This window comes from Gopherus evgoodei, chromosome 6, assembly GCF_007399415.2.
Source record: "Gopherus evgoodei ecotype Sinaloan lineage chromosome 6, rGopEvg1_v1.p, whole genome shotgun sequence".
Taxonomy (NCBI): Eukaryota; Metazoa; Chordata; order Testudines; family Testudinidae; genus Gopherus; species Gopherus evgoodei.
Genome location: NC_044327.1, coordinates 49668545 through 49691947, shown reverse-complemented (window position 1 = coordinate 49691947; position 23403 = coordinate 49668545).

Below are 23403 nucleotides of genomic sequence, written 5' to 3'. Positions count from 1 at the left end.
CTTGGTGTTGACCCCAATCTTTGTGATTAAAGCAGCAAAAAACAAAGTGAAATATTGTTTCCTTACTTTGCTTAACTAAAATGCTCGAATCACATTTTAATTCCCTTTTTAATGTATTACTAAGATAGTGGACAAATCGCTATCTACAGAATTCAAGGACTCTTCATCCAAAATTTGGATAGTTTCACCTTGAAAACAAATACAATATGATCATGTAACATTTATAAAGGTTTCAAAGATTCAAGGTCCTATCTAATAAGAAAAGCACTTAAAAATGAAAGCTGAATGTTTTGCTCCTAGTTCTCATAGGATAGGCAAAGTCATGGTTTGGGAAATAGAGCAGTTCTCATGCTTTGAATGCAAATATGGAAAGGAGAGAAGAGAAAATGTGAAATCACAAGGACAAGACACTGTCTCTTTGAAAGGTTATAATGGAGTGCAGGAGCCATTGAGGCGGCAGGGGCGGGGGAGGCAACAACAAAAAAGAGCCCACAAACAATCTCCCTGGATTGTTAGAAAACATATGTAATACTAGCAATAACTCTCCTCAGCAACTGTTTTATGTCAACATTTTATATCTAAAACAGTTACTGTTCCTGCTGGACTATGCCAATATTGTATCATCTCCATTAGCCAAGCTCCATAGGGTAGTAAATAGTAATTTGTTTTAGTTGAGAAAATAGTATAGCATCTGCATGTGTTTTTCCCACATTGGTTTGTAAGGTTCTAGCATGTTTGTAGATCACTGCCCTGTATCATATCCAATGTGCTGTGAAATCGGGGCCCCATTGAAATCAATGAAAAAATTCACATTGACATCAAAGGGGCCAGTATTTCACCCCAGAATTTTAGGGTTCCCCCCTCTTTAAAACTCCAGTTGATAAGTGAGTTACCAACCTGAAATGAAGTCCTTATACCAGAATGGATGAGCATGAACCAAAACTCAGATTTAACAACCTCAAATTTCGAGAAGGTTCAGAATCCAAGATTATTTTGATTCATTATCATGAGTAATAATAATTGTTACTCATGATGATTAACAAGTGTACTTCTATAACTTAAGTGATAGATACCTTCATTTTTGCTGGGGGGAATGACAAGTCTCCTAACATTTAAGGGTTTGTAGCCTCTCTAAGTAGTTTTTGGGTTCACTGAGTTTGTAAGACTGAATTCTTGGAAGAGAACATTAGTCCAGTGAGTCTCAATCTCTTTTGGGGTCATTTGTAAACCTTGATGGCCTGTTGTAACCCAGTAAATAGCTTTTTGCAAAAAAGACTTACTATATATTTCTTATTTATTATGTTAATATGTATAATGTAGGTATGACATGCGTATCAGAGTGGTGGTTCCTGTCCCACTGGGCAGGCGGGGCTCCCTGCGCTGGTGTTGTGACCTCATGAAGGCTGGATGGCTGGACAAACCCCAAGCAGCCATGCAACCCCATGCACCAGGTCAGAACACCTGAAGTGGGAAGCCTAGCTGGCAGGACTGGAGCACTGTGGAGTTAGTCCAAGGCAGGCTTTGCCACCTCTATGCAAGGTCTCCCTCCCTATCTCTGGGGGCAAGACCTGACCCTCCCTACCACACACCAGACTCCATGTGACACTGACACATTCTGGTTACCCAGTTTTGGGTCATGACCCATAGGCCTGCCTTAGGGCACAGTTTTCCTATTTTACAGAAAGATAAAAGCACCACAGTTTTCACTACACATGCAAATAATCAAATGCAAACCAAAGGGACAGATCTTCACCTAGTATAAATTGACAGTTCTATTGACTTCAATAAATCAGCTAATGTAACTTCAACAGCTACATTTTTTATACCATCGAAGCACTGTGCCCCTATTTGCATGTGATTAAGTGGCTCTCTAGAAATAGAGACTTGCAATTAGCTATTCCATACTATTTATAATGTATAAGGTGTGATATACAAAGAATGTAGGCTGAATTTGATTTGTGCAATTGCTTTTGAATTGAATCAGTAATGTGTGTGGCATTTAAATCTATGTGCGTGGAAGATTGATTACTGATTTTTTATTTTTATTTTTTTAAATAGAGAGGCAAATTACTCTGTTACTTGAGCTCTGGAGCTAGTTGCTCTAGGAAGAAAAAGGATATGAAGTAAAACCAAATATTTTCTCCTTTGTTAAAGCATGAAATGCCCCCATCTCTTCATAACCCAATTAAGAAATAGCTAGGATTTGAAAGGGAGGTGGTTATTGTCAATGCTTGGAAATTGTCTCCAATGCTTTAAGCTGATTAGCTTGCATTGAAGCCTCTAATGGGTTGTGGGAATTCTTTCCTGATACATCTCCAGCTCTGTGCAGGTGCTATATTTTATTAAGGAGCATATTCATTTAACAATCTATTTAAAGAGTCACTGCCCAGTTAAAAGTCATGTGCAGCCATTCTTTTCCAGTTTCTATTGCTTTAAATCAGAAGTAACTTCACTGAAGTCAATGGGCCTAATCATGCATATCTATAAGTTTTTGCAGGATCAGGGCCTTGAACTGTAGGTTCCTTGAGACCTCTCATTAATTGTCTATAAAGTTCTGTGCTGCCCTCATGTACTGAATAATCTGAAATAACTGTTGACTTTTTAACAGTGACCACTGCAATCCAGCATTATGCCTACTCACTAAATAGAATTTCAATAAATAAAAAAAACAAAACAAAAACCACAATATTCCTCTTTGGCTACAAATTAACATAACAGATGAGTTACATACAATAGTTACAGGCAAGGGAGAGATCGTAATGCTTCCTAGAAACACAAGCATAATACCCAGAGACAATTAAATGCATCTCCACACAAAAAAAAAATAATCTTGTGACTATTGTCCAGTCTAAATACTTTAGCTGGACACTGTGGAACTCTGGGCTAAGGACTTGGTCCATGGAAAGTCTGGAGCAGACTTTGATCTCAGCACTTCCATCTCGGGGTGGGAAAGACCTGGAGAATCTTCCCCATTAAGCTGCATCCTCTGCTGCTAGAGCCTGTGAGTACAGAATACAAGAAGCCCATGGAGCTGTGGTGGAGTACACGTGATCAGCACATCTCCTACCTACCTCCTACGCATCTCCACTCTGCATAAAGTAATGTTGTGATTTCCTCTGCTGATTCAGAGAACAAGACAAAATGAGAGAGAGAGAGACCCACAAATCTCGTAGAATGGCAAAAGCACAGATACATGTGACAACCTGACTACCACAGGGTTAAATATTTATGAGGATTAGTAGAGCAGCAGGATTTCCTTGGATAAACATGATAGCACTCCTCCTTCCCCTCAAAACAGCCTATGATATAAATTATATAGAGAATGTGAAGACAGGAAAACAAACTAAAAAGGAGAGAGGATCCTTATGGTATAATCTAAAGAGATACCTTATCTTTGAACTTTAAGTTCAGACTCTGGCCAAGGTCATTTAATTTTTCTTAAAACTTTGGCAGTATGAACTGAGGCGCATTAGAGGAGAAGGATACTTAGTTTGCCATATATTTTTAGTTTTATTTATCTGTCCACATTGCTCTACTGCTTGAGCTCCAGTATAGCCTCTCAGTGATAGGCTACACAGAGCACTATCAGGTGGTGGTATAGTCCAGGGGATAAACTATTGGTCTGTGAGTCAGGACACCTGAGTTCTATACTTAGTTTTACTACTCACCTGCTGTGTGACCTTGGGCACATCACCTCTTTATGCTGCTGTTTCCTCTCCTAAATCTGGTCTATTTAGCTTGCAAGCAATTTTGGCACAGGCAGTATTTTTCTCTGGCTGTTCAGTACCTAGCTGTAGTGGGGTGGTCATCCGCTCCTGCCTGGAAGGGCTTAAAACAGCCCTGGAGAGGGCTGGGGCAGGGGGAAAAGCTGGGCTGATTGGGGAAACAGTCTGAGCTGTGGCCATGCCCCAAACAGACCCAGCTGGCACTATAAAGGCCAGGGAAGCCAGGAGGAGAGACAGTTTCTCTCTGCCTTCAGAGAGAGAGGGGCCTAGCTGCTGGGAAGCTCAGGGTCCCTAGAGTGAGGGCTGGGGAAAAGCCAGAGAGGATGTTTGGGGCTCCAGGCTGGTAACTCCCTAGGCTGCAGGGCCTTGTCCAAGGCCCCATAGAGGCACTGGGTTGCAGAGAGAGACAGCAGGTCCAGACCCAACCTTGCCTATGATGAGTGGCTGACACTGCAGTCTGCTCCAGGGCACAGGGTGGAGGTGGGGGTTCCCTGGGGAGAGGAGATCCTGAGACTGAAGGGTGTATGGCCAGGGGCTGCACCCTAGATAATGGGGGTCTGGGAGGGACATGAGGGGGCAAGCGGCAGCAGGACACCAGCCTGCAGAGGGTGCTCTGAGGGCTGGAGAACTAATTCCCCAAGACAGCCAGCAGGAGGCGCTGCAGGGCTGAGTCCCACATGGCTTACACTAGCACAATGGGGCCTTACTCATAGACTCATAGGTCAGAAGGGACCAATATGATCATCTAGTCTGACCTCCTGCACAAGGCAGGCCACAGAACCCCACCCATCCAATTTTATAACAACCCCTAACCCAGGACCGAGTTATTGAAATCCTCAAAATTGGTTTGAAGACCTCAAGCTGCAGAGAATCCACCAGCAAGCGACCCGTGCCCCATGCTGCAGGGGAAGGCGAAAAACCTCCAGGGCCCCTGCCAATCCACCCTGGAGGAAAATTCCTTCCCGACCCCAAATATGGCGATCAGCTAAACCCTGAGCATGTGGGCAAGACTCACCAGCCAGCACCCAAGAAGGAATTCTCTGCAGTAACTCAGTTCCCATCCCATCCAACATCTCCCTGCAGACCATTGAGCAGACCTATCTGGTGGTAATCCAAGATCAATTGCCCAAATTAACGATCCTATCATAACATCCCCTCCATATACTTATCAAGCTTTGTCTTAAAGCCAGAAAAGTCTTTTGCCCCTACTACTTCCCTCGGAAGGCTGTTCCAGAACTTCACTCCCCTAATGGTTAGAAACCTTTGTCTAATTTCAAGTCTAAACTTCCTAATATCCAATTTATACCCATTCGTCCTCGTGCCTACATTAGTACTAAACTTAAATAATTCCTCTCCCTCCCTAACATTAACCCCCCTGATATATTTATATAGAGCAAGCATATCCCCCCGCAGCCTTCTTTTGGCCAGGCTAAACAAGCCAAGCTCTTTGAGTCTCCTTTCATAAGGCAGTTTTTCCATTCCTCGGATCATCCTTGTAGCCCGTCTCTGAACCTGTTCCAGTTTGAATTCATCCTTCTTGAACATGGGACACCAGAACTGCACACAGTATTCCAGATGGGGTCTCACCAACGCCTTATATAACGGTACTAACACCTCCTTATCCGTGCAGGAAATACCCCGCCTGATGCATCCCAAAATCGCATTTGCTTTTTTAACAGCCGTATCACATTGGCGACTCATAGTCATCCTGCTATCAACCAGTACCCCAAGGTCCTTCTCCTCCTCCGTCGTTTCCAACTGATGCGCCCCCAACGTATATCCAAAATTCTTATTATTAATTCCTAAGTGCATGACCTTGCACTTTTCACTATTGTATTTCATCCTATTTCTATTACTCCAGTTTACAAGGTGGTTCAGATCTTCCTGAATAGTATCCCTGTCCTTCTCCGTGTTAGCAATACCCCCCAGCTTTGTGTCATCCGCAAACTTTATTAGCACATTCCCGCTCTTTGTGCCAAGGTCAGTAATAAAAAGGTTAAATAAGATCTGTCCCAAAACCGATCCTTGAGGGACTCCACTAGTGACCTCCTTCCAGCCTGACAGTTCACCTTTCAATACGACCCGCTGGAGTCTCCCTTTTAACCAGTTCCTTATCAACCTTACAACTTTCATATTCATCCCCATCTTTTCCAATTTAACTAGCAGTTCCCCATGTGGAACCGTGTCGAACGCCTTGCTGAAATCTAGGTAAATTATATCTACCGCATTTCCTTTATCTAAGTAATCCGTCACCTTCTCAAAGAAGGAGAGCAGATTGGTTTGACACGATCTACCTTTAGTAAATCCGTGTTGCAGTTCGTCCCAGTTACCATTGACCTCTATGTCCTTAACTACTTTCTCCCTTAAAATTTTTTCCAAGACCTTACATACTACAGACATCAAGCTAACAGGCCTATAATTACCCGGATCACTTTTATTCCCTTTCTTAAAAATAGGAACTACATTAGCAATCCTCCAGTCATACGGCACAACTCCCGAGTTTATGGATTGCTTAAAAATTCTTGCTAACGGGCTCGCAATTTCAAGCGCCAGTTCCTTTAATATCTTCGGATGGAGATTGTCCGGGCCCTCCGACTTTGTCCCATTGAGCTGTTCAAGTACGGCCTCTGCCTCAGTTGTGGTAATATCCACTTCCATATCCACATTCCCATTTATCATCCCTCCATCATTGCTAGATTCCTCACTAGTCTTATTAAAAACTGATGCAAAGTACTTGTTTAGATGTTGGGCCATGCCTAGGTTATCCTTAACCTCCATTCCATCCTCAGTGTATAGCGGCCCCACTTCTTCTTTCTTTGTTTTCTTCTTATTTATGTGGCTGTAGAACCTTTTACTATTGGTTTTGATTCCCTTTGCAAGGTCCAGTTCAATGCGGCTTTTAGCCTTCCTCACTTTATCCCTACATGTTCTGACCTCACCAAGGTAGCTTTCCTTACTGATCCTGCCTTTCTTCCACTCCCTGTAAGCTTTCTGCTTTTGTCTAATCCCCTCTCTGAGTTGCTTGCTCATCCAGTTTGGCCTACAACTCCTGCCCATGTTTTTTTTCCCCTTTCTTGGGATGCAGGCTTCTGACAGTCTCCGCAGCTGTGACCTAAAGTAATTCCAGGCCTCCTCCACATTTAAATCCACTAATTCCTCCGTCCAATCCACTTCCCTAACTAATTTCCTTAACTCTTTAAAATTAGCTCTCGAGAAGTCGAAAACCCTAATCCCAGATCTACATTTGTTTATCCTTCCATCTAGTTTGAACTGAATCAGCTCATGATCACTCGAACCAAGGTTGTCCCCTACCACCATTTCTTCTATGAGGTCCTCACTGCTCACCAACACCAAATCTAAAATGGCATCCCCTCTCGTAGGTACTTCAACTACTTGACGAAGAAATCCATCCGCTATCACATCCAGGAAAATCTGACCCCTATTATTCTTGCAAGCACTCGTCCTCCAGTCTATATCCGGGAAGTTGAAGTCCCCCATAATCACACATTTCCCCTTTGTGTTTACTTCATTAAAGACATTAAAGAGGTCTCTATCCATATCCCAATCAGATCCCGGCGGTCTATAGCACATGCCAAGCACTATCTCAGGGGAAGCTCTAGTTGCTTTTTTACCCAGTGTGATTTTTGCCCAGACAGACTCTGTCTTATCCATTCCATCGCTTCTTATTTCGCTACAGTTAATTTCATCATTGATGTACAAGGCTACTCCACCACCTTTGCCTTTCTTCCTTCCTTCTCAGTTGGATCAGCAAAGCACTATCCTAATACAAATAAAACAATCCTGTTGTAGATACCCAGAGTTATGAGCCACTGTTACCCCTCTGCCTCTGCAAGAATGAGTTTTGCTAGCACTTAGCCCCCTTCTAGTATATCTTCCTAACCAGCAAACTCCTCAAGGCTCTCCTAGCCCAAACTTTGCCCAGCAGGTATCAATTATCTCTAGCTCCCAAGCTTCTCAGAGATGTTTCTCTGAAAAAAATCACAGCCTCATCACAGATATTAAGATAGCTGGTTTGTGAAAAAGTCATTACGTCACAGCTTCTCATTTTAACTGAGGTAAATCCCTTTTGCTCTTCAAAACATAGCACTGAATTGTTTATAGTAAAAGTAAAATGTTTATTAACATGAAAACACGGATTAAGCAGTATCCTGTAAAAGATGAAGATAGAGATGGTTACAAGCAAATAAGTGAAAACATGCATTTAAGTCTAAACCTTAATTTAGACAGATAAACACTGCTGAACAGATTGTTTCTTTAACCTCCATTCTCCTTTACAGTATGCTTTTTTTTTTTTAACTGGTCAGCCTGGATAGGACCTATCACAGATCAAATTGCTTGGTTTTGTCTAAGGTGAATAAAGATAGAGCCTCTTTCTGTTGCTTATATTCTCAAAGGGATTCAAGACGGCCTCCTTGGGATTTGATCTCTTCCCTCTTAGGTGAGGGAGCCATATTAATTCTTCACCTCTCAAGTGTAAGAACAGGATAAGCCCAGCTGGTTTAACTCAATAGCTTTGTTTACTGCTATATACAAATTGAGATAAACCCACATTCTTGTATCTAGCACAAACTTGTGTATCACCTTTACCTAGGCTAATTTGTCTGGTGTTATAAATATTCTAGTAACATCATACAGAGGAAATTTAAAATTTCACATATAAAGTTAACGCATGCATTTGACAAGGATATTAATAACCAGCATGGTATTAGCTGTCATCCGATATCTCAAAAGACAATTTTTTACAAATATCATTGCAGTAGCGTGTAGAATGAGTACAGGGATACTTAGGATAACACTTGCATTCTTAATAAAAAATAAATCAGTAAGGAGACATGAGGTGATCAATGCCAGGAGCAACACATTAATCAGTATGTTTTAGCATTGATTAATGCAAGAGGAAAGCCTAAGTTTTTTAGAATCTCAGAATGCTGATAAGATGGGATGAGATTTTTCTGAAGTACATGAAGTCTTGCTTCAGATTGGAACAAAGACTTCCTGCAAATAAGTATATGCAGAAACCATGAGAAATGCAAAAAGAGAATAACCGTAGTTTTACACTTATTTAAGCACAGAAAATTGAGATATCTAGCTTTTTAAAAATCACTAATGTAGCAAACTGAAGCAGAAAACTCTTGATGTAAGAATTTATTATGAGAGTAGTTTCTGAAAACAGGATAGCAGGGATAAGCAATATCACGATTTAGATCAATCGAAGATTAGCCCCAATGAATATGGCCATGCAAATAGCATGGAATTGAACTTGCAGCGTTTACAAAAAAAAGAAGAAAAAAATTATATTACCGCAAGTAGCAATTTTCACTCGTGCTCTAAATATTTGTTACATTTTAGCCAAAGGAAGTGAAAGACTCTTTATCCCTATATAAGGTACTCAACATTTGGCTTGGATTACTTTGAAGTGAATTGTTTTTCTTTCGATATCGTAACATTGAGTAACAGAAAATCACTACCTACACCTTTCCCGAGGAAATAACCTCATGAAAAAAAATGAAGGAAAATCGAAACCCATTGATTGCCTCATCATTTAATATAGCCACAACAAGGGATTTGCTCTGGCCTCCTTCTTCAGTGCCACTTTTAGATTTTGCCTAGGCTTTGTCAGGATAATTTAGCCCCAGCATTCCTTTTGTCTTTAAGAATATCCCCATTATCTTATGATAAGCATAAACAGCCTCCCCAGCAATAGTACTGACAGAATTTCTCCACATAGAATAGTTTTATCAAACTGGTTCTTCTGACAAGATTAATATTTAAACACAAAAAAACCCCACAAAAAACATATTACTCCGGACTTCTAATCACAATATTTATTGTTATAAATAAGACTTGGGAGAAGACTCATAATTAGAGCAGAAAAGGTGGGGCAGGAGAATAAATTTACCTCAGCAGTAAAAATGTGTATTTGTCACACAAACACTGTAAAAGATATATCTCTCTGTTTATACGTGTGTGTATATAAATGATGTATGTAATATTCACACATACCAACTTATATAAAAGAGGAAGCACAGAGTTTGAGATAGCTGTATTACTTGCCTAGGGCAAAGCCCTGAATAACTTTTGTGGATCAACCCAAATGAGCTCTAGTTAAACTTTTGCATCAAACTGCTCTGTATATTCCCCCTGTTTAACACAACTAATTTAAGAATGATTTAGGCATTTAGAAAATTGGGATTCTTTTTATATTTTTCCATTTGGAAAGCTAAGTTGCCTATTTAATACAAGTTCACCTGTATAGACCTCTAGGACAGGAAAATAATAATACACTGATTACATTTCTAAATATGACCTTATAACAGAGCTCACTTACTGCAAGAGTGCCTCTTCCTGGCCAGGCATGATATAGCATCTTGTTTCTCCTTTGGTGTCCCCTGCAGATAGTCATTCTATGGTGGTCTCTCTTCCCATAATTCACAGTGCTCTTGCTTCATGATTTAGCCCTCCATCTGGGTCACTGTATAGTCCACCTTCTGGGGTATCAGAATCTCATTGGACAAGGTGGGGCCTCCAACACTCCTGTACTACTTTCCAGTGGCTGGCTGAGAACCCCACACTCTCGCTCTACCCTGGGTTCCAACCCAGGGACCCTATAACCAGCAGCCACAATCTTTGCAGTTCCCTTCCTTATTGCTGTTTCCCAGGCTTCTTCCAGTCCTACCTCCATAACTGCTGTAGGGTTGATCATTCTTCCAGGGCTTAGCCTTCCCACAGAGTTTTTTTGTTTATAGAGAATAACTACTGATCCTCCACCTACAGACTTCCTCTCTTTTATAAACCACATCCTTCTCCTCCCCCAGCTGGTCTTCATCTGCAATTAGCGTTTGTAGATCCCTCCTTTCTGGTGCAACTGTGAAGATTAAGTGGCCCCTTCTGAGCCACCTTAACCCCTTCATGGCTGGTATGAGATGAACACCCCATTACAGACCTAAAATAGCTTTTTAATGACTGAAAAATATCATAATTAAGTCCAGTAACTCAAGACCTTCCTGGGATAGAAATAAATGCTGTGTACCACATATAAAAGCTGGGACTATCCCCCTCAATAATAGTATGACACTTCCCTTTTTGCCCTAATGGACAATGAAATATTAGACTCGAATCATGTTACCAGTGCAGAATTCAATATTGCTCAGCTTAGGACTCTGACCAATGCTATTTAGTAAGGAAAATTCCATGAGTTGGGGGCAAAAAGATTCCTCTATGGTGAAATTTTCTGTAGACTGAATTTTTTTTTAAATGGTAACTGAAGCTGAAATTTGGAATGTTAGAAACAACCCTTATGGAGAGGGACTAATGGACAGTGTTTCTCTAAGTCTGTCAAATGCACGATATATTATATCTAAACAGAGCCGGTATTACTATTCACAGTTAAGGCTGGCCAACATTTTTCATTATAAAACCCTCTATATAATAGATTTAAACTTTGGCAAAGTTATATTTTTCAGGCTGAAGTTTTCTTTGCTGGATGTCTGCCTCAAGCTGAACCTTTTGGGACAGTTTTGGACAGTTATTTTGCCCATATTAAAAAAATAATCACACAACCTTTTCTTTCAGAAGCTCTGGTGCCTTCAGGCTTTGGAACAGTGGTTTGAAATTTGGCAAGAGTGTTGCCCTAACGTTCAGGATGTGTCTTTTGCTGCCTCTGTTAAAATCTACCTTAATCTGGCCAAGTTGTAAGCCTAGAAAAATCTCAGTTTTTGCATGCTCAGTTCTAGAGTTTGGCAGCTAAATTCTCTAAAATTTCATCTGTGCTGAGCATGCTCACATGCAGAACTGCAGGGGCTGAGCAGGACTTTCACTGCAATTGCTTTTCCTATCTGACACAGGAGCTGCTGTAGCACCAGACTGAGAGAAGAGAATATGGGCTGGTCTACACTATGGGGGAAAATCGATCTTAGATACTGAAGTCGAAATATCTAAGATCGAATTACTCACCGTCCTCACGGCACGGGATTGATATCCACAGCTCCCCCTGTCGATTCCGCAACTCCGTTCGGGTTGGTGGAGTTATGGAATTGATATAAGCATGTTCAGGGATCGATATATCCCGTCTAGATGAGACGCGATATATCGATCCCCGAGCAATCGATTGCTACCCGCCGATACGGCGGGTAGTGAAGACGTACCCTATATCTCCTGTTCTCTCTGTTTCAAATGCTGGCACCCAGGCAGCATGGAAGGAGGAAGCAGAGGGATGAAGAAGTGAGTTGAGTGAGGGGAGGAAATGGGGTTTGCAAAACCTGGAGCATGGGAAGAAGCTAGGGTGGGATTGGAGAGGCATGGGGTGCGAGAGGAAGGAGTTAAGGAAGAGTAGAAGGAGAAGGGGATGGAGACAGGAACTGGGGTGAGGAAGGGACTGTGGTCCTAAGGTCCAACCTCTGCCTGAGGATCTATTGTCAGTATGATTCCACATGAAGAAATTTCAGTTTGTTTTTAAGAATATTTAGGAAATTATATTACCCCCCCCATATATTAAAAGAACATTAAAGTTGAAAAATCAAGGACTCAAAAAAGTTAGGAAATGCAAAAATTGGTTGCCCAGCCCCTCTGTGCATATGCATTATAATAGTCTTTAATCACATGAACACATTCTCAGTTTGCACAGGAAGGGTCTGCTCTGAGAGTGAATCAGAAATGTGGAGCAAAGGAAGCTGTTATCTGTAGGACCCCTGTTTCATTTGTTGTAGAGTTTCAAAGGTGTATAAGGAAGGCACTTGAAGGAAGAGAAAGGATAGGATCTTGTTTAAAGAAGTTGAATGCCTCTATAGAACTGGATTCTAGCACTGCATCTGCCACAGAGTTCCTATGTGATGCTAGGCAACTCAATTAAATACCTATTTTCACCGCTGTCCAGTAATTGTGTATTTCTCATTTTTTGAGGTAACCAGCATGAGACCTCGTTGGCCAAATTTGCAGAAGTGCTGAGTGCTCACAACTACAACTGAAATTGATTGGGGCCATGCTTTGAGCGTATTAAGTTCTATTTAAAAATGTATTCTGAAAAAATGAGTCCCTGGGTGAGTCTAGCTGGGCATCCAAAATTAGTGGGCAATTTTGGCATTGGATGGTCCACACTAAATAGGGCCTACATCCACACACAATAAGGATGATAAAAAGAAATAGTGAATAACTACCCATTCACTACATGAAGCAGGAGTCCTGGAGGAAAAAATTATAGGTGATTATGTAAGTAAAGAATATACCATAATAACACAAGGGCAACCTTAATTCTGGCATTTCCTACATTTTGTGTGCTTGACCTTGCAAGATGAATGTTATTTTAATATACTGTGGTGGTTATCATATGCAATATATACCAGATATGTTGAGGAGATATTAATATAATAAGCATGAGTAATCCCATCCTCATACAGAAAAACACTTGAGCATGTGATTAATTCCTACTGACTTCAGTGACTTAACTTAAACACATGCTTAAGAAGTTTACTAAAACTGGCCAAATTGCAGAACCCATGTAACCATTTGATAATCTGCCAGAGAAATACAGCTAAGACTCCATGTTCTCTTTCAGTTTATCCAGTCCATTAGATACTACTTAGATCATCAAGGACAATTGTGGAACTTGGAAACAAATATCAAAGATACTTGTACCAATGAACTTCTAAGATAAATTTTGGACCACTCAGTTTTCAAGCATCACATGAACTAGAGCAGTTGGGAGGTAGTATGGACCCACAGCTGGGGATAGAAGTTGAAGACTGAATGCAGTGAACATGAGACCTTCCATTTAATAGTTTTATGTGCTACATTTCTATATTTCCAAGACTTCATGAAAATCTTACTGCTCCTGTAGAAGCCTAATTTATGTTCTAAATGTATATTTCTATTTAAAGAAAGCTAAAACAAAACAAAAAACCCACCAAGGAAATTCCCAGACCAAAAGTATTATTAATTAAAGTTAAGGTTTCTACACTACTATTAATGACAGAATGAATAGAAACCAAAAATGGTACAGTTAAAGGTATACTAACCATTAATAAATATAGAAATACCATGGCCCTAATCCTGAAATCATTGGGGCTACTTACAATAATGAAGTTAAATGATTATAGGATCATGGCCTAAGTTAAGATATAATGTATATAAAGGTTTGAATACCCTTATAGTTCTTGAGGTCTCTAATGTGAGGTAGTTAGCAATATCAATCTTCAGGTAGTTTCTGTTCTGTTAATAAATAGGCTTCATATGCTAGAGCTGTCAATCTGGCATCCTCTAGGGTCAATTTAAAAAAAAATGATGTTTTGGGGGGGGGAATTTTTTTTAAAAAATTAGATTTGGTTTTTAATTTTGAGATTTAAATTATAAAATATTTTCTTTTTAAAAATAAACCTGTCTAAAATGAAATCAGAATTTAATACAAAATACTTTAAAGTATAAACATCTTATTTATAATATCTTAGAACATTTAAATAAAAATAAATATGCTGAATCCAAGGGCCTCTAAGTCAAAGTTTGTGATAATGGCTGCTTTTCTATGTAAAGAAAGAATCAGTGAGAAAAGATCTATTTTAGAAATAAAGCTGTATAAATATGGCACAACAGGTCAGCCTAAGTAACTTAGGAAACTGTCTCATTTTCAAAAAAGTCTTAGGCAAGTAAGAATTTAAGCACCAGTTACTTTCACTTAGGCATGTTTGAAAATTTTCCTAGGCTGACCTTAATTTAAGCACTTTAATTCACTAAATTAATCCCTCTGTTTAGTAAATCATTTAGTTGTAAATATGAAACATGTTTTGATAAGAGAAGTTCATGCATCCAAAACATAAGGACATTTTGTTTAATAAATTTTATATACTGTTTTGTAAGTTTTTTAATTAAATACCAGTTACCACCCTAATAGAGCCTGAGACAAATCAAGATCAAAAAGTTAATTATCTAGTAAACAAGCACTATACCATTCACCATTTTCTAACATACTAAAAATGTAAATTAATAAGAATCTGGAAATATTAAGCTACATATTTACTTAAATAAATGCATACAGTTATTTTGTGCCTTCCTAGCTAGCAAAAAGAAGTACCAAATCTAAGGTAAAGGATCTATTAAAATGTAAATCAACATGTTTTAATGGTTATATCAATCAATGACAATGCATCTTTCTTCAGAAAATAACAGGTACAAATTGAAAGGCTGATTAAAATTGATTATTTAAATCAAGACTTTCTACTAGGTGATTTAAATCATGATATAAGTCACTGATTTAAATCATCTTGATTTAAATCAATCACCCTGCTTTCATGAGCACTTTATTAACTTTTAATTTAAAAAATCCCAAGTTTTACTAGTTTTGATTATAACGCAAAATTAAAAATAAATCTAGGGAAATATGTTTTATTTTGTAATACAATTTAATGGTTTTCTTCCTTCACATTTGGAAGGAATCACATTTGTCTTCAACAGTCATAAATAGACTTCTAATATATAGGACTTGAAGGAGTTTTGGAAAATGTATTTCATTGCTCATATACTTTTCAACATACTGAAATATATCTCACTAACATTCTTCTACTACAATGAAAAATGTAGTGCTCTGCTACAATATTACAAAGTTTCCTTAAGGGATTCATGACCCTGGATATACAATTAAAGGAGCCAATTTGAAGGGGTTATTTGCTTGATTCCCAAGGACTACTTTATTTACTTTTAAGGGTAAAACTTTCTAGTTCAAAAATACTGATGGTCCTTAGGAAAAGTGTAACATTTAACTTCAGTGCCCTGCTGCCTATTGGAATTCACAAACCTGAGTTAAGGATGGAGAGGGGGCCGTAAGAGGCAGAGTGAAGGTGGAGCACTCACAGGAAAAATAAAAGTCAGTGCCTATGCTCCCTATACAGTGCCTAAACTAGCCAATAGAAAATGCTGAAGAGAGAGGTGTAGCCTAAGCCCCATCGCTCAAAGGGAATTACACATCTATCTCTGCTTGGGCTACAAGGCCATCACCCCTCTCTGGAGTTAGTCACCTAAGCAGGTCAGCAATTTAAAAACCAGCAAGGAAGAGGTGGTGTCACTGCACCACCTTTCCTATAATGTTTATCTCAATGGTTAGAATGCTCATCAAGGGTAAGGAAGAACCAGAGACTCCTCTGCCTGGTGTGGAGAAGGGAGTTGAACATGGGTCTCTCACCATGATGATTGCTTTAACCACTAAGCTAAATGTTTAAGATAGGTACCACCTCTCTTTCTGCAGCAGCTGCATTTTGTGTAGGGCCTGATCTATTAGGTAACCTCCTCCGCGAACACCTACTGAATCGCGCCCCACATGCAAGGTAAGCGGAGGAATGTCTGGTTTCCAAATCCCACCATGAGTCAGGCTTCTGGACAGCTTCAAGGCTGAGGATGTTGTTTGCATGCCCATCTATCAAAATGTAGGTACCTTGGAGACTTTGATAGTGAGAACCGTAGAATCCAAATGTGTTAAGTGGCAACTAAGGATTCTGTGAATGCCAGTGGTGTCTAAATATTAGGTGCTTCAAATGGCAGTTAGGTGCCTAATTCCCCCTTGTAAATCTAGCCCTTTGTTTCACTTCAGTATTGAATTTGCAGATTCAACAAATAGTATGATACAAAACCAAACCATATAAGATGCTGAAGATGTGTGTTGGTTAGGATCCTAATTAAAATGTTTACACTGTATCATGAAAGAGATGAGTCCACTCATCAAAAGAGAATTTAACAGGGGGTTCAAACTGCTCTGAGAGCTCTCTTCTCTCCACCTGGGGAGGCACTATAAATGACATTACTTCTGTTCAAAACATGATCTAGATATTAAAATCATACCCATGGTCATTGAAATGAAAATTTTTCAGCAATATTCTCCATGCAAATACACGTTACCTTTATCCCACCTCAAGTCTCTTTCCCTGCAATGCTATAAACTCTTTCTATAAAAAATACATGGCAGTGAGTGTTGGGATTCCATCTCCATGGAGAATACAGAACAGGGCAGTGACTCCTGGGACTAGGGACTACCTAGGACTGGTTAGGACCCCATGCCCAGAGTTTTGTATTATGTTTTGTCCCCAAATTATTAATGCCTAATACAATTCCCACAACCATGACATTTTTAGCAAGATCTCCATTTCTGGATTTATTTTTGCATGCTTTGTCAGTTTTTTGACATTGCCTTAGTACAGCGATGCTACTTGAGAAGATGTTGGCCTTTCTTAAGAACCTCAAATTTCTATTGATCAAGTGCTTATCTGTTTCAAATTGACAGTAATAATCCAAAATGTAACTGTAATTTGATAATTCCTTCATTTTAAATATACCTCACTCAATAGTTTTCTGTTTCCCTGACTGAGTAAATGTAGTTTTGGTCCTGTTCATGAACTACATTCTAAAATCAGTGGTTATATTTTCCGAAGCTGCAACTACCTTACATAGTTACATGAACTGACCCAGACAAAGTGCAATTTAAGATGTTATAATGCTACGTATTTATGCAGATATCTTTTTTTTTAAATGCATACAACCTGGAATTACAACTTTGCATTTTTGTGTAGGGCTCTAGTTTGTATAATAATAGTTAAGTTGGAAAGCTGGAAAAAAACCAGTTGTTTTAATAGTGATAGACAATGTAGTAGACATATTTATATGGTTCAGTGATTAATAGAGTAGTAAAACATGAATTTAAATGAAGTAATTTAAAACATTGCTGACTTGAATAGTATGAGCTAAAATGAGATGCTATACCTGCAAAACCTTCAACAAGTCTTTTTTTTTCTCCATTTTTGGAATTTATTTGTATCTCTCATTGCACATAAATTTGTATAATTTTTAACCATCATTGACTCATAGGATTCTGATATCATATAGAAAAAATACTTAAATATTAAACGCAAGCTGGTTTAGGGTTTTAAAATGAAAGACTCATTTTCCCTCGAGTATCTGAGGAAATGAAAGCAATGAATTTATACTAAGAGGTGTGCCAAAACCAAAGATGTTTTCCGACTTTAGCTAATTTCTGCTAGTTTCCAGAGCATTGCTAAATTAAAAGGCAACCATTTAGGTAAATTATGTGTCTCTCCATTTGAAACACATTTACAGAGGAAGGCCATATTTGCATATAATGAAAGCTTTCCCAGTTTTCTCATGAATTGATAATGTTATGAAATAAGATTGAAAATTACCTCAATCTGGCTACTAGTCCCTGCATTGTGGTTTTCTTTATGTACTATTTCTGACATTCTTTAGTGTTTTATTCAAATGAAAATTAAGTACTTGTACAGTATTACATAACTGTGTGCTAAGTATTAAAAATACTAATATCTATATTTAGCTTGTTTAGGGATTTATCCAACAAGAAGATACACATAACATTGCAGGGCAACAAGTCCAAAATCATGGAACTTGGCTGAATGGGTGATGATTCACTGAGCAGAAAGTGCATCTCACTTTTACCATTGAAAGTTACAGCGTTGACATGATCTGGCTTATTCCCAGTACAACTGAATTGCTGGAAAAAAGAGATTTTCGACAAGTTTGGATAAATACTTAAATCCAAGAGCCAAACATTGATGAAAATCCACAATAACTCTATATTCATTTCAGGGTTAGTTAGATTAGAGAAGGATCAATCATCCAGATCCAAATTCTTTTCATAGTGACAGGGGGTAGATCCAGAGCAAATGTATTGACTACAGTGGTGTTATTCTCAATTTACACAGATGTGACCGATGAGTAACTGTACCATGTTCAAAATGTTAACGTTAACCTTTAAAAAAATATCAAAATATTCATAGGGTTCAGCTCAGAGGACTGGTCAAACATTTGGTTAGCTTCTGGATTTAGATGAATTGGTTTGCCCACCTCTAGAATCCTCTTTAACACCCTGCGCACCAGCATAACCAAGGGGAGTTACTCAATATTCAAAGAACTGCCTACTGGCCAAGGCTAAGGCAATTGATGGATTCAGCAGTCTGACATCATGGAGTTCTAGGATTTTTGAAGTGTGTGAGCAAAAGAGATCACTGGTCCTAAGGAAGTGGTCTCATCTTCATTTTCCTTCTTTAGGCTGTGTATAGATTCTTTGTTTGCTGTTGCTTGGTAACAATTGTGACTTCTGAGGTTAAGCAGAAGAATATCAGATCTTGCTATGTACATTAGAAGAGAAAAAGTGACAAATAATCGGAGTATATTGTGTGTCTTTCATTGGATTACTTCAAAGATGGACTTTGGTCCACTACAAGCTAGTAGAGCACTCAGTACAATTATGATATTATACCTTGAAAGTCCTCCAAGCATACATCTGACCAAAATATAATGGACCAGATTCAATGAAGCCTTATGGATTATATAAATAGAGCGATGGTGATATTATCCCTCGTCATAGAGTGTGCCTGCTCTGTAGATCCTCCTGCCAAGTTAGCGTGGCACTGCATATACTTGCTGCCTCAGTTTCCATCTCATGGAGCCAAAAATTTTATTTCAGGCACTCTTGACACTATACTTAATAATACCCTCCTTAGGGCTTGTTTATTATAAAACCTCATACAAAGAAGTCCCGAACAAACAAAAAAGGCTTCTGGATTTCAGTGTCCTCTGAAGCCTGTTCTCCAAGCCAGTAGTTCTCAAACTTTTGTACTGGTGACTCCTTTAACATAGCAAGTCTCTGAGTGTGACACACTCCCTCATATATTAAAAACACTCTTTAATATATTTAAAACCATTATAAATGCTGGAGGCAAAGTGGGGATTGGGATAGAGGCTGACAGCTTGTGACCCTCCCATGTAATAACCTCGTGACCCCATGAGGAGTCCCAACCCCCAGTTTGAGAACCCATGCTCTAAACTTTTCTCCCAGTCCTGTCAGAGTTCTTTCTATGTCTTTGTTTCTTCTTATGGAAGGAGTTCCAGACTTCCTTCTGGAGTTGGGTAACTCCAGCAGTTATCCCTCTTCTTAACAGGTCTCCCTCAGCTGGCACCACTTAGTTGTCAGGCTCACAGGGTTCAGTAGCCCTCTTCTGCTGGCTTCTGCTAACTCAGGGACCTGAAGGAGCCTTCTTATTCCTTTCAATGTCTGCAGGCATTGACCCCAGACCCCACTATGCTGGAGGATGCAGCATTTATACTGGCCCCTTCTCCCAGCTTATCCCTTATTGGCTAGGTGAGAGGGGAGACCGTGTCCCACCTTCTCTGCAATGCCCTGAAATATATAGTAACAAGATTTCTTCTACATGCTACTTCTTCCTGGGAACCCTTTCCCCTCTCTCTCTCTCTCCCCTCAGGCTTTGTGTATCAGACCACAGTAAATTCTTAAAGGGCCATGCCATGACAGGGAGGACTGATCAGTAGATAGCACTGCCCTTAAGGGGCAGACTACCACATTATACACACACCCCTCCCTTGGGATAGGAGTTGCTTTAGCTTTTTGTGCGGCTGAGAGAATAAGCTGAATCAGCCCAACACCAGCTACTCTGGTCACACCTCCTTAGCCATTCCCCCTCAATTTTTGGGTTGCCTTTGTTTCATAAAAATCCCCTGAAACAGGTTTAAGCCATTTTTATTGCTGTGACTTCTCCAACAGCAGGCTTTCTGTGACCATTTTAGAGAAGCCAGGGTAAGTCCCAGCTAAATTTGAACAATTAGCTTCACCCAATTCTCACATTTTAATCATAGTGGTTTCAAAAACGCATTACATATAGCTCAGTTGTATATCATACCTGACCAATATGTGGCATAACACCTTGCATTAGGAGCTGAAGTTCTGCAGCTTCTTGTGGCAGCTGGAATGCCTCACTAAAAAGTGAAAGGCTTGTCACATGCTGTGTCTCTGGTGTTTGAAAAGAAATTTCAGTTATTTTTTTGAGGAAGTTTAAAGCTCTTAGCACAGAGAAACAAGCACGTACATTATTCAGAGCAACTGCACACCTAATTTAATAGTCATTAGAATAACTCCCTTTAGAGGTGGATATGAAAAAATGTGTTTTATGCTCTCCCATACTGGAGTTTTCCAGGTCTGGTATATTTCTACTCAAATTATAGCACGGATATTCCTGCCCTATTGCCTGAATGACAGAGGACAGCATAGGTGCTGGAACAATTTTTATAGTGGGTGTGCTGAATGCCATGAAACAAAACTCTAAACTCTGTAAATGATGTAAACCCTGTAAACCTCTTCAAACCAGGAGGTGCTGCCGCACCCCAGGACCCTTAGTTCCAGCACCTACAGAGGACAGGAACAAAAGTTTTCTTGACTCAGAACTCTCAATGTTTCATACAGATGGGTATTTTAATTCAACAAAAGGTTCCCATTACACTTACTCACAAGTCACATCCATGTTACATAGCTCTTATTTATTTATAGTGAGGTAAAAATAGTTTAGTGAGTGCTCTTCAAAGTAAACGTTATGTTTTGAATTTTGTGGAGTGAATAACAGCAGATAGTGTACCTGATATTGTTGTTCCTTGTGCTGGTATTAGATCAGGTTTCAATAAAAGGCCCTGAGGCTAAGTGTCAGAAAGGAAAAGTTCATTGCTTAATGGACACTAATAAGTGCTCAATGTGCTTCTGAGATGTCATCCTGGCAAATAATTAGATTGAATTGCTTGAATTTTTTTAGCAATGCTTTCAACTAGGAAAAAAACTCTATGGGACGGTCCATGTTGTACCTGTCCCACAGAGACCAGAGCACAGAAATCTGCTATGGTCTCTATGGGACAGGTACAATATGGACAGCAGCCATTTAACCAGACCTACACTGTACTGCCAATGTGCCCCAAGCTACTTCTGGAGGGATCATCTGTACAGTCAAGAAGATAATTCAGCATCTGGGGCTTCTGCCATCACTTTCGACAAGGAGGTCAATCAATGTCAATAGTGATGGTGTTTTCCACAGTATGGACCTCTATTCAACAGGAATGCTATTGACACCACCAACTCATTAGTTCATTGAATGATAATTTCTGATCATTTTTGCTTTTTGTTTACCTGTGCTGGATTTAAACCCTCTGGAAATGAAAAGAGAAACATGAGAAATGTTTATAGCAAATTCAAAAATGTGTTTTCTTATCTTGTTGTGAATTCAAAAATGGACCCTTTCCAATGTAAAGGTTGCTAAGTTAATGGATTTTTTTAATGTGAAAATGGACCACTTTCAAGGAAAGTTAGCTTTTTATCCAAAATATGAAGAAATTAACTTTGTTTATGTTTTTCTCTTAAGTCAAAATCACAATACCACAAAACAAATACCACAATTTTTTGCTCAGTTGAGTTGTGCTCAATTCTGGGTGCAAGAATTCTCCATATTTTCTTTGGGATCCCCCTCCCCCCACGAACCATTAGTGTTCCTATATGTAATTTGTATTGAGAGTCAAGACAATAGTGTGGGGAGGTGGCCTTGTTAAAAACCACAAGGAAGCCACTGGTGCTAGGAACCTTAGTGTGGAATTGGGAGGAGAAGAAAGAAGGAACTTGACTGGAGTAAAGTGAGCAGGAATGTAAGCAGGGCCGGCTCCAGGGGTTTTGCCGCCCCAAGCAGCTAAAAAAAAAGAGCCATGATCATGATCTGCGGCAATTCAGACGGAGGTCCTTCACTCTGAGCTGGAGTGAGGGACTCTCTGCCGAATTGCCGCCAAATCCCTGAAAGTGCCACCCCACTCCCGAGTTGCCGCCCCAAGCACCTGCTGATAAGCTGGTGCCTGGAGCCAGCCCTGAATGTAAGAGCAATAGTATGAAAATGGAATAGGGAAAGAGAAAGGGCAGGGGCTGAGTAATCTCTTAGGGTTTGGATAAGTATCTGGATTTTTCAGAAACTTCCAGCCTTTTGAGATTCATTCTTTGCTATTATAAATGACAAGAAAACAGAAATTTCTAAATTCTTTAAAACTTGCAGAACTTCAGTTAAAATAATTGTACTCAAGCCTGCACAGAAATCAATGTCTTGCTAACACAAAACACTGTTTAACAATAAACATTGATTTCATGTCACTTTTTTATACATCAGCCCTCATATAAGATCCTTGGGTAGCACTGATTTCCTTATCTACAGTTTAATAGAGTTTACCATTCTGCTTCATGTTTTAAAAGCCCTCTGGTATTTGAAGCTCCTAATTGTTACAGATGTTCTGTTCTGCAACATGATACCTGATATTTACTTTTACACTTCGTGCATGTACTACAAATTAATTATTATATTTATACGTGGGATTCAAAAGGGTTATATTATACTTAGCATTCCCCTCACATCTTGATTACCATAACCTCTGGCTTCCCTGACACCCTTTTGTCACCTTCTAGTCCACCCAAAGCTGCTAAAATTATCTTTCTAGTCCAACAATCTGATCTCTCAGTACTCCTTTCAGCACTTCTGATTGTATCAGACACAGAGCCAAATCCTGAGCCAAAGTAGAATAGTGTAACTGTGTCAATCTACTACAGCTGAGGATCTAGCCTTTAAACTTCTAGTGCTTGCCATAACTCCATCACTCTCTAGCTGGCTGATCTCATCTTTTTTTGCATTGCATCACAACGCCTCTGTGCCAATGATAGCAACCTCAATGACCCGTTCGTCTATTTCTCCCACAGGTGTCTCCTTGCCTTTTTTTTTTCTTGCCACTCGTGTGCAAATGACACAATTTCTATTCTGGTTTGTCAAGCCACTAGTTTCCCCTCATTTAA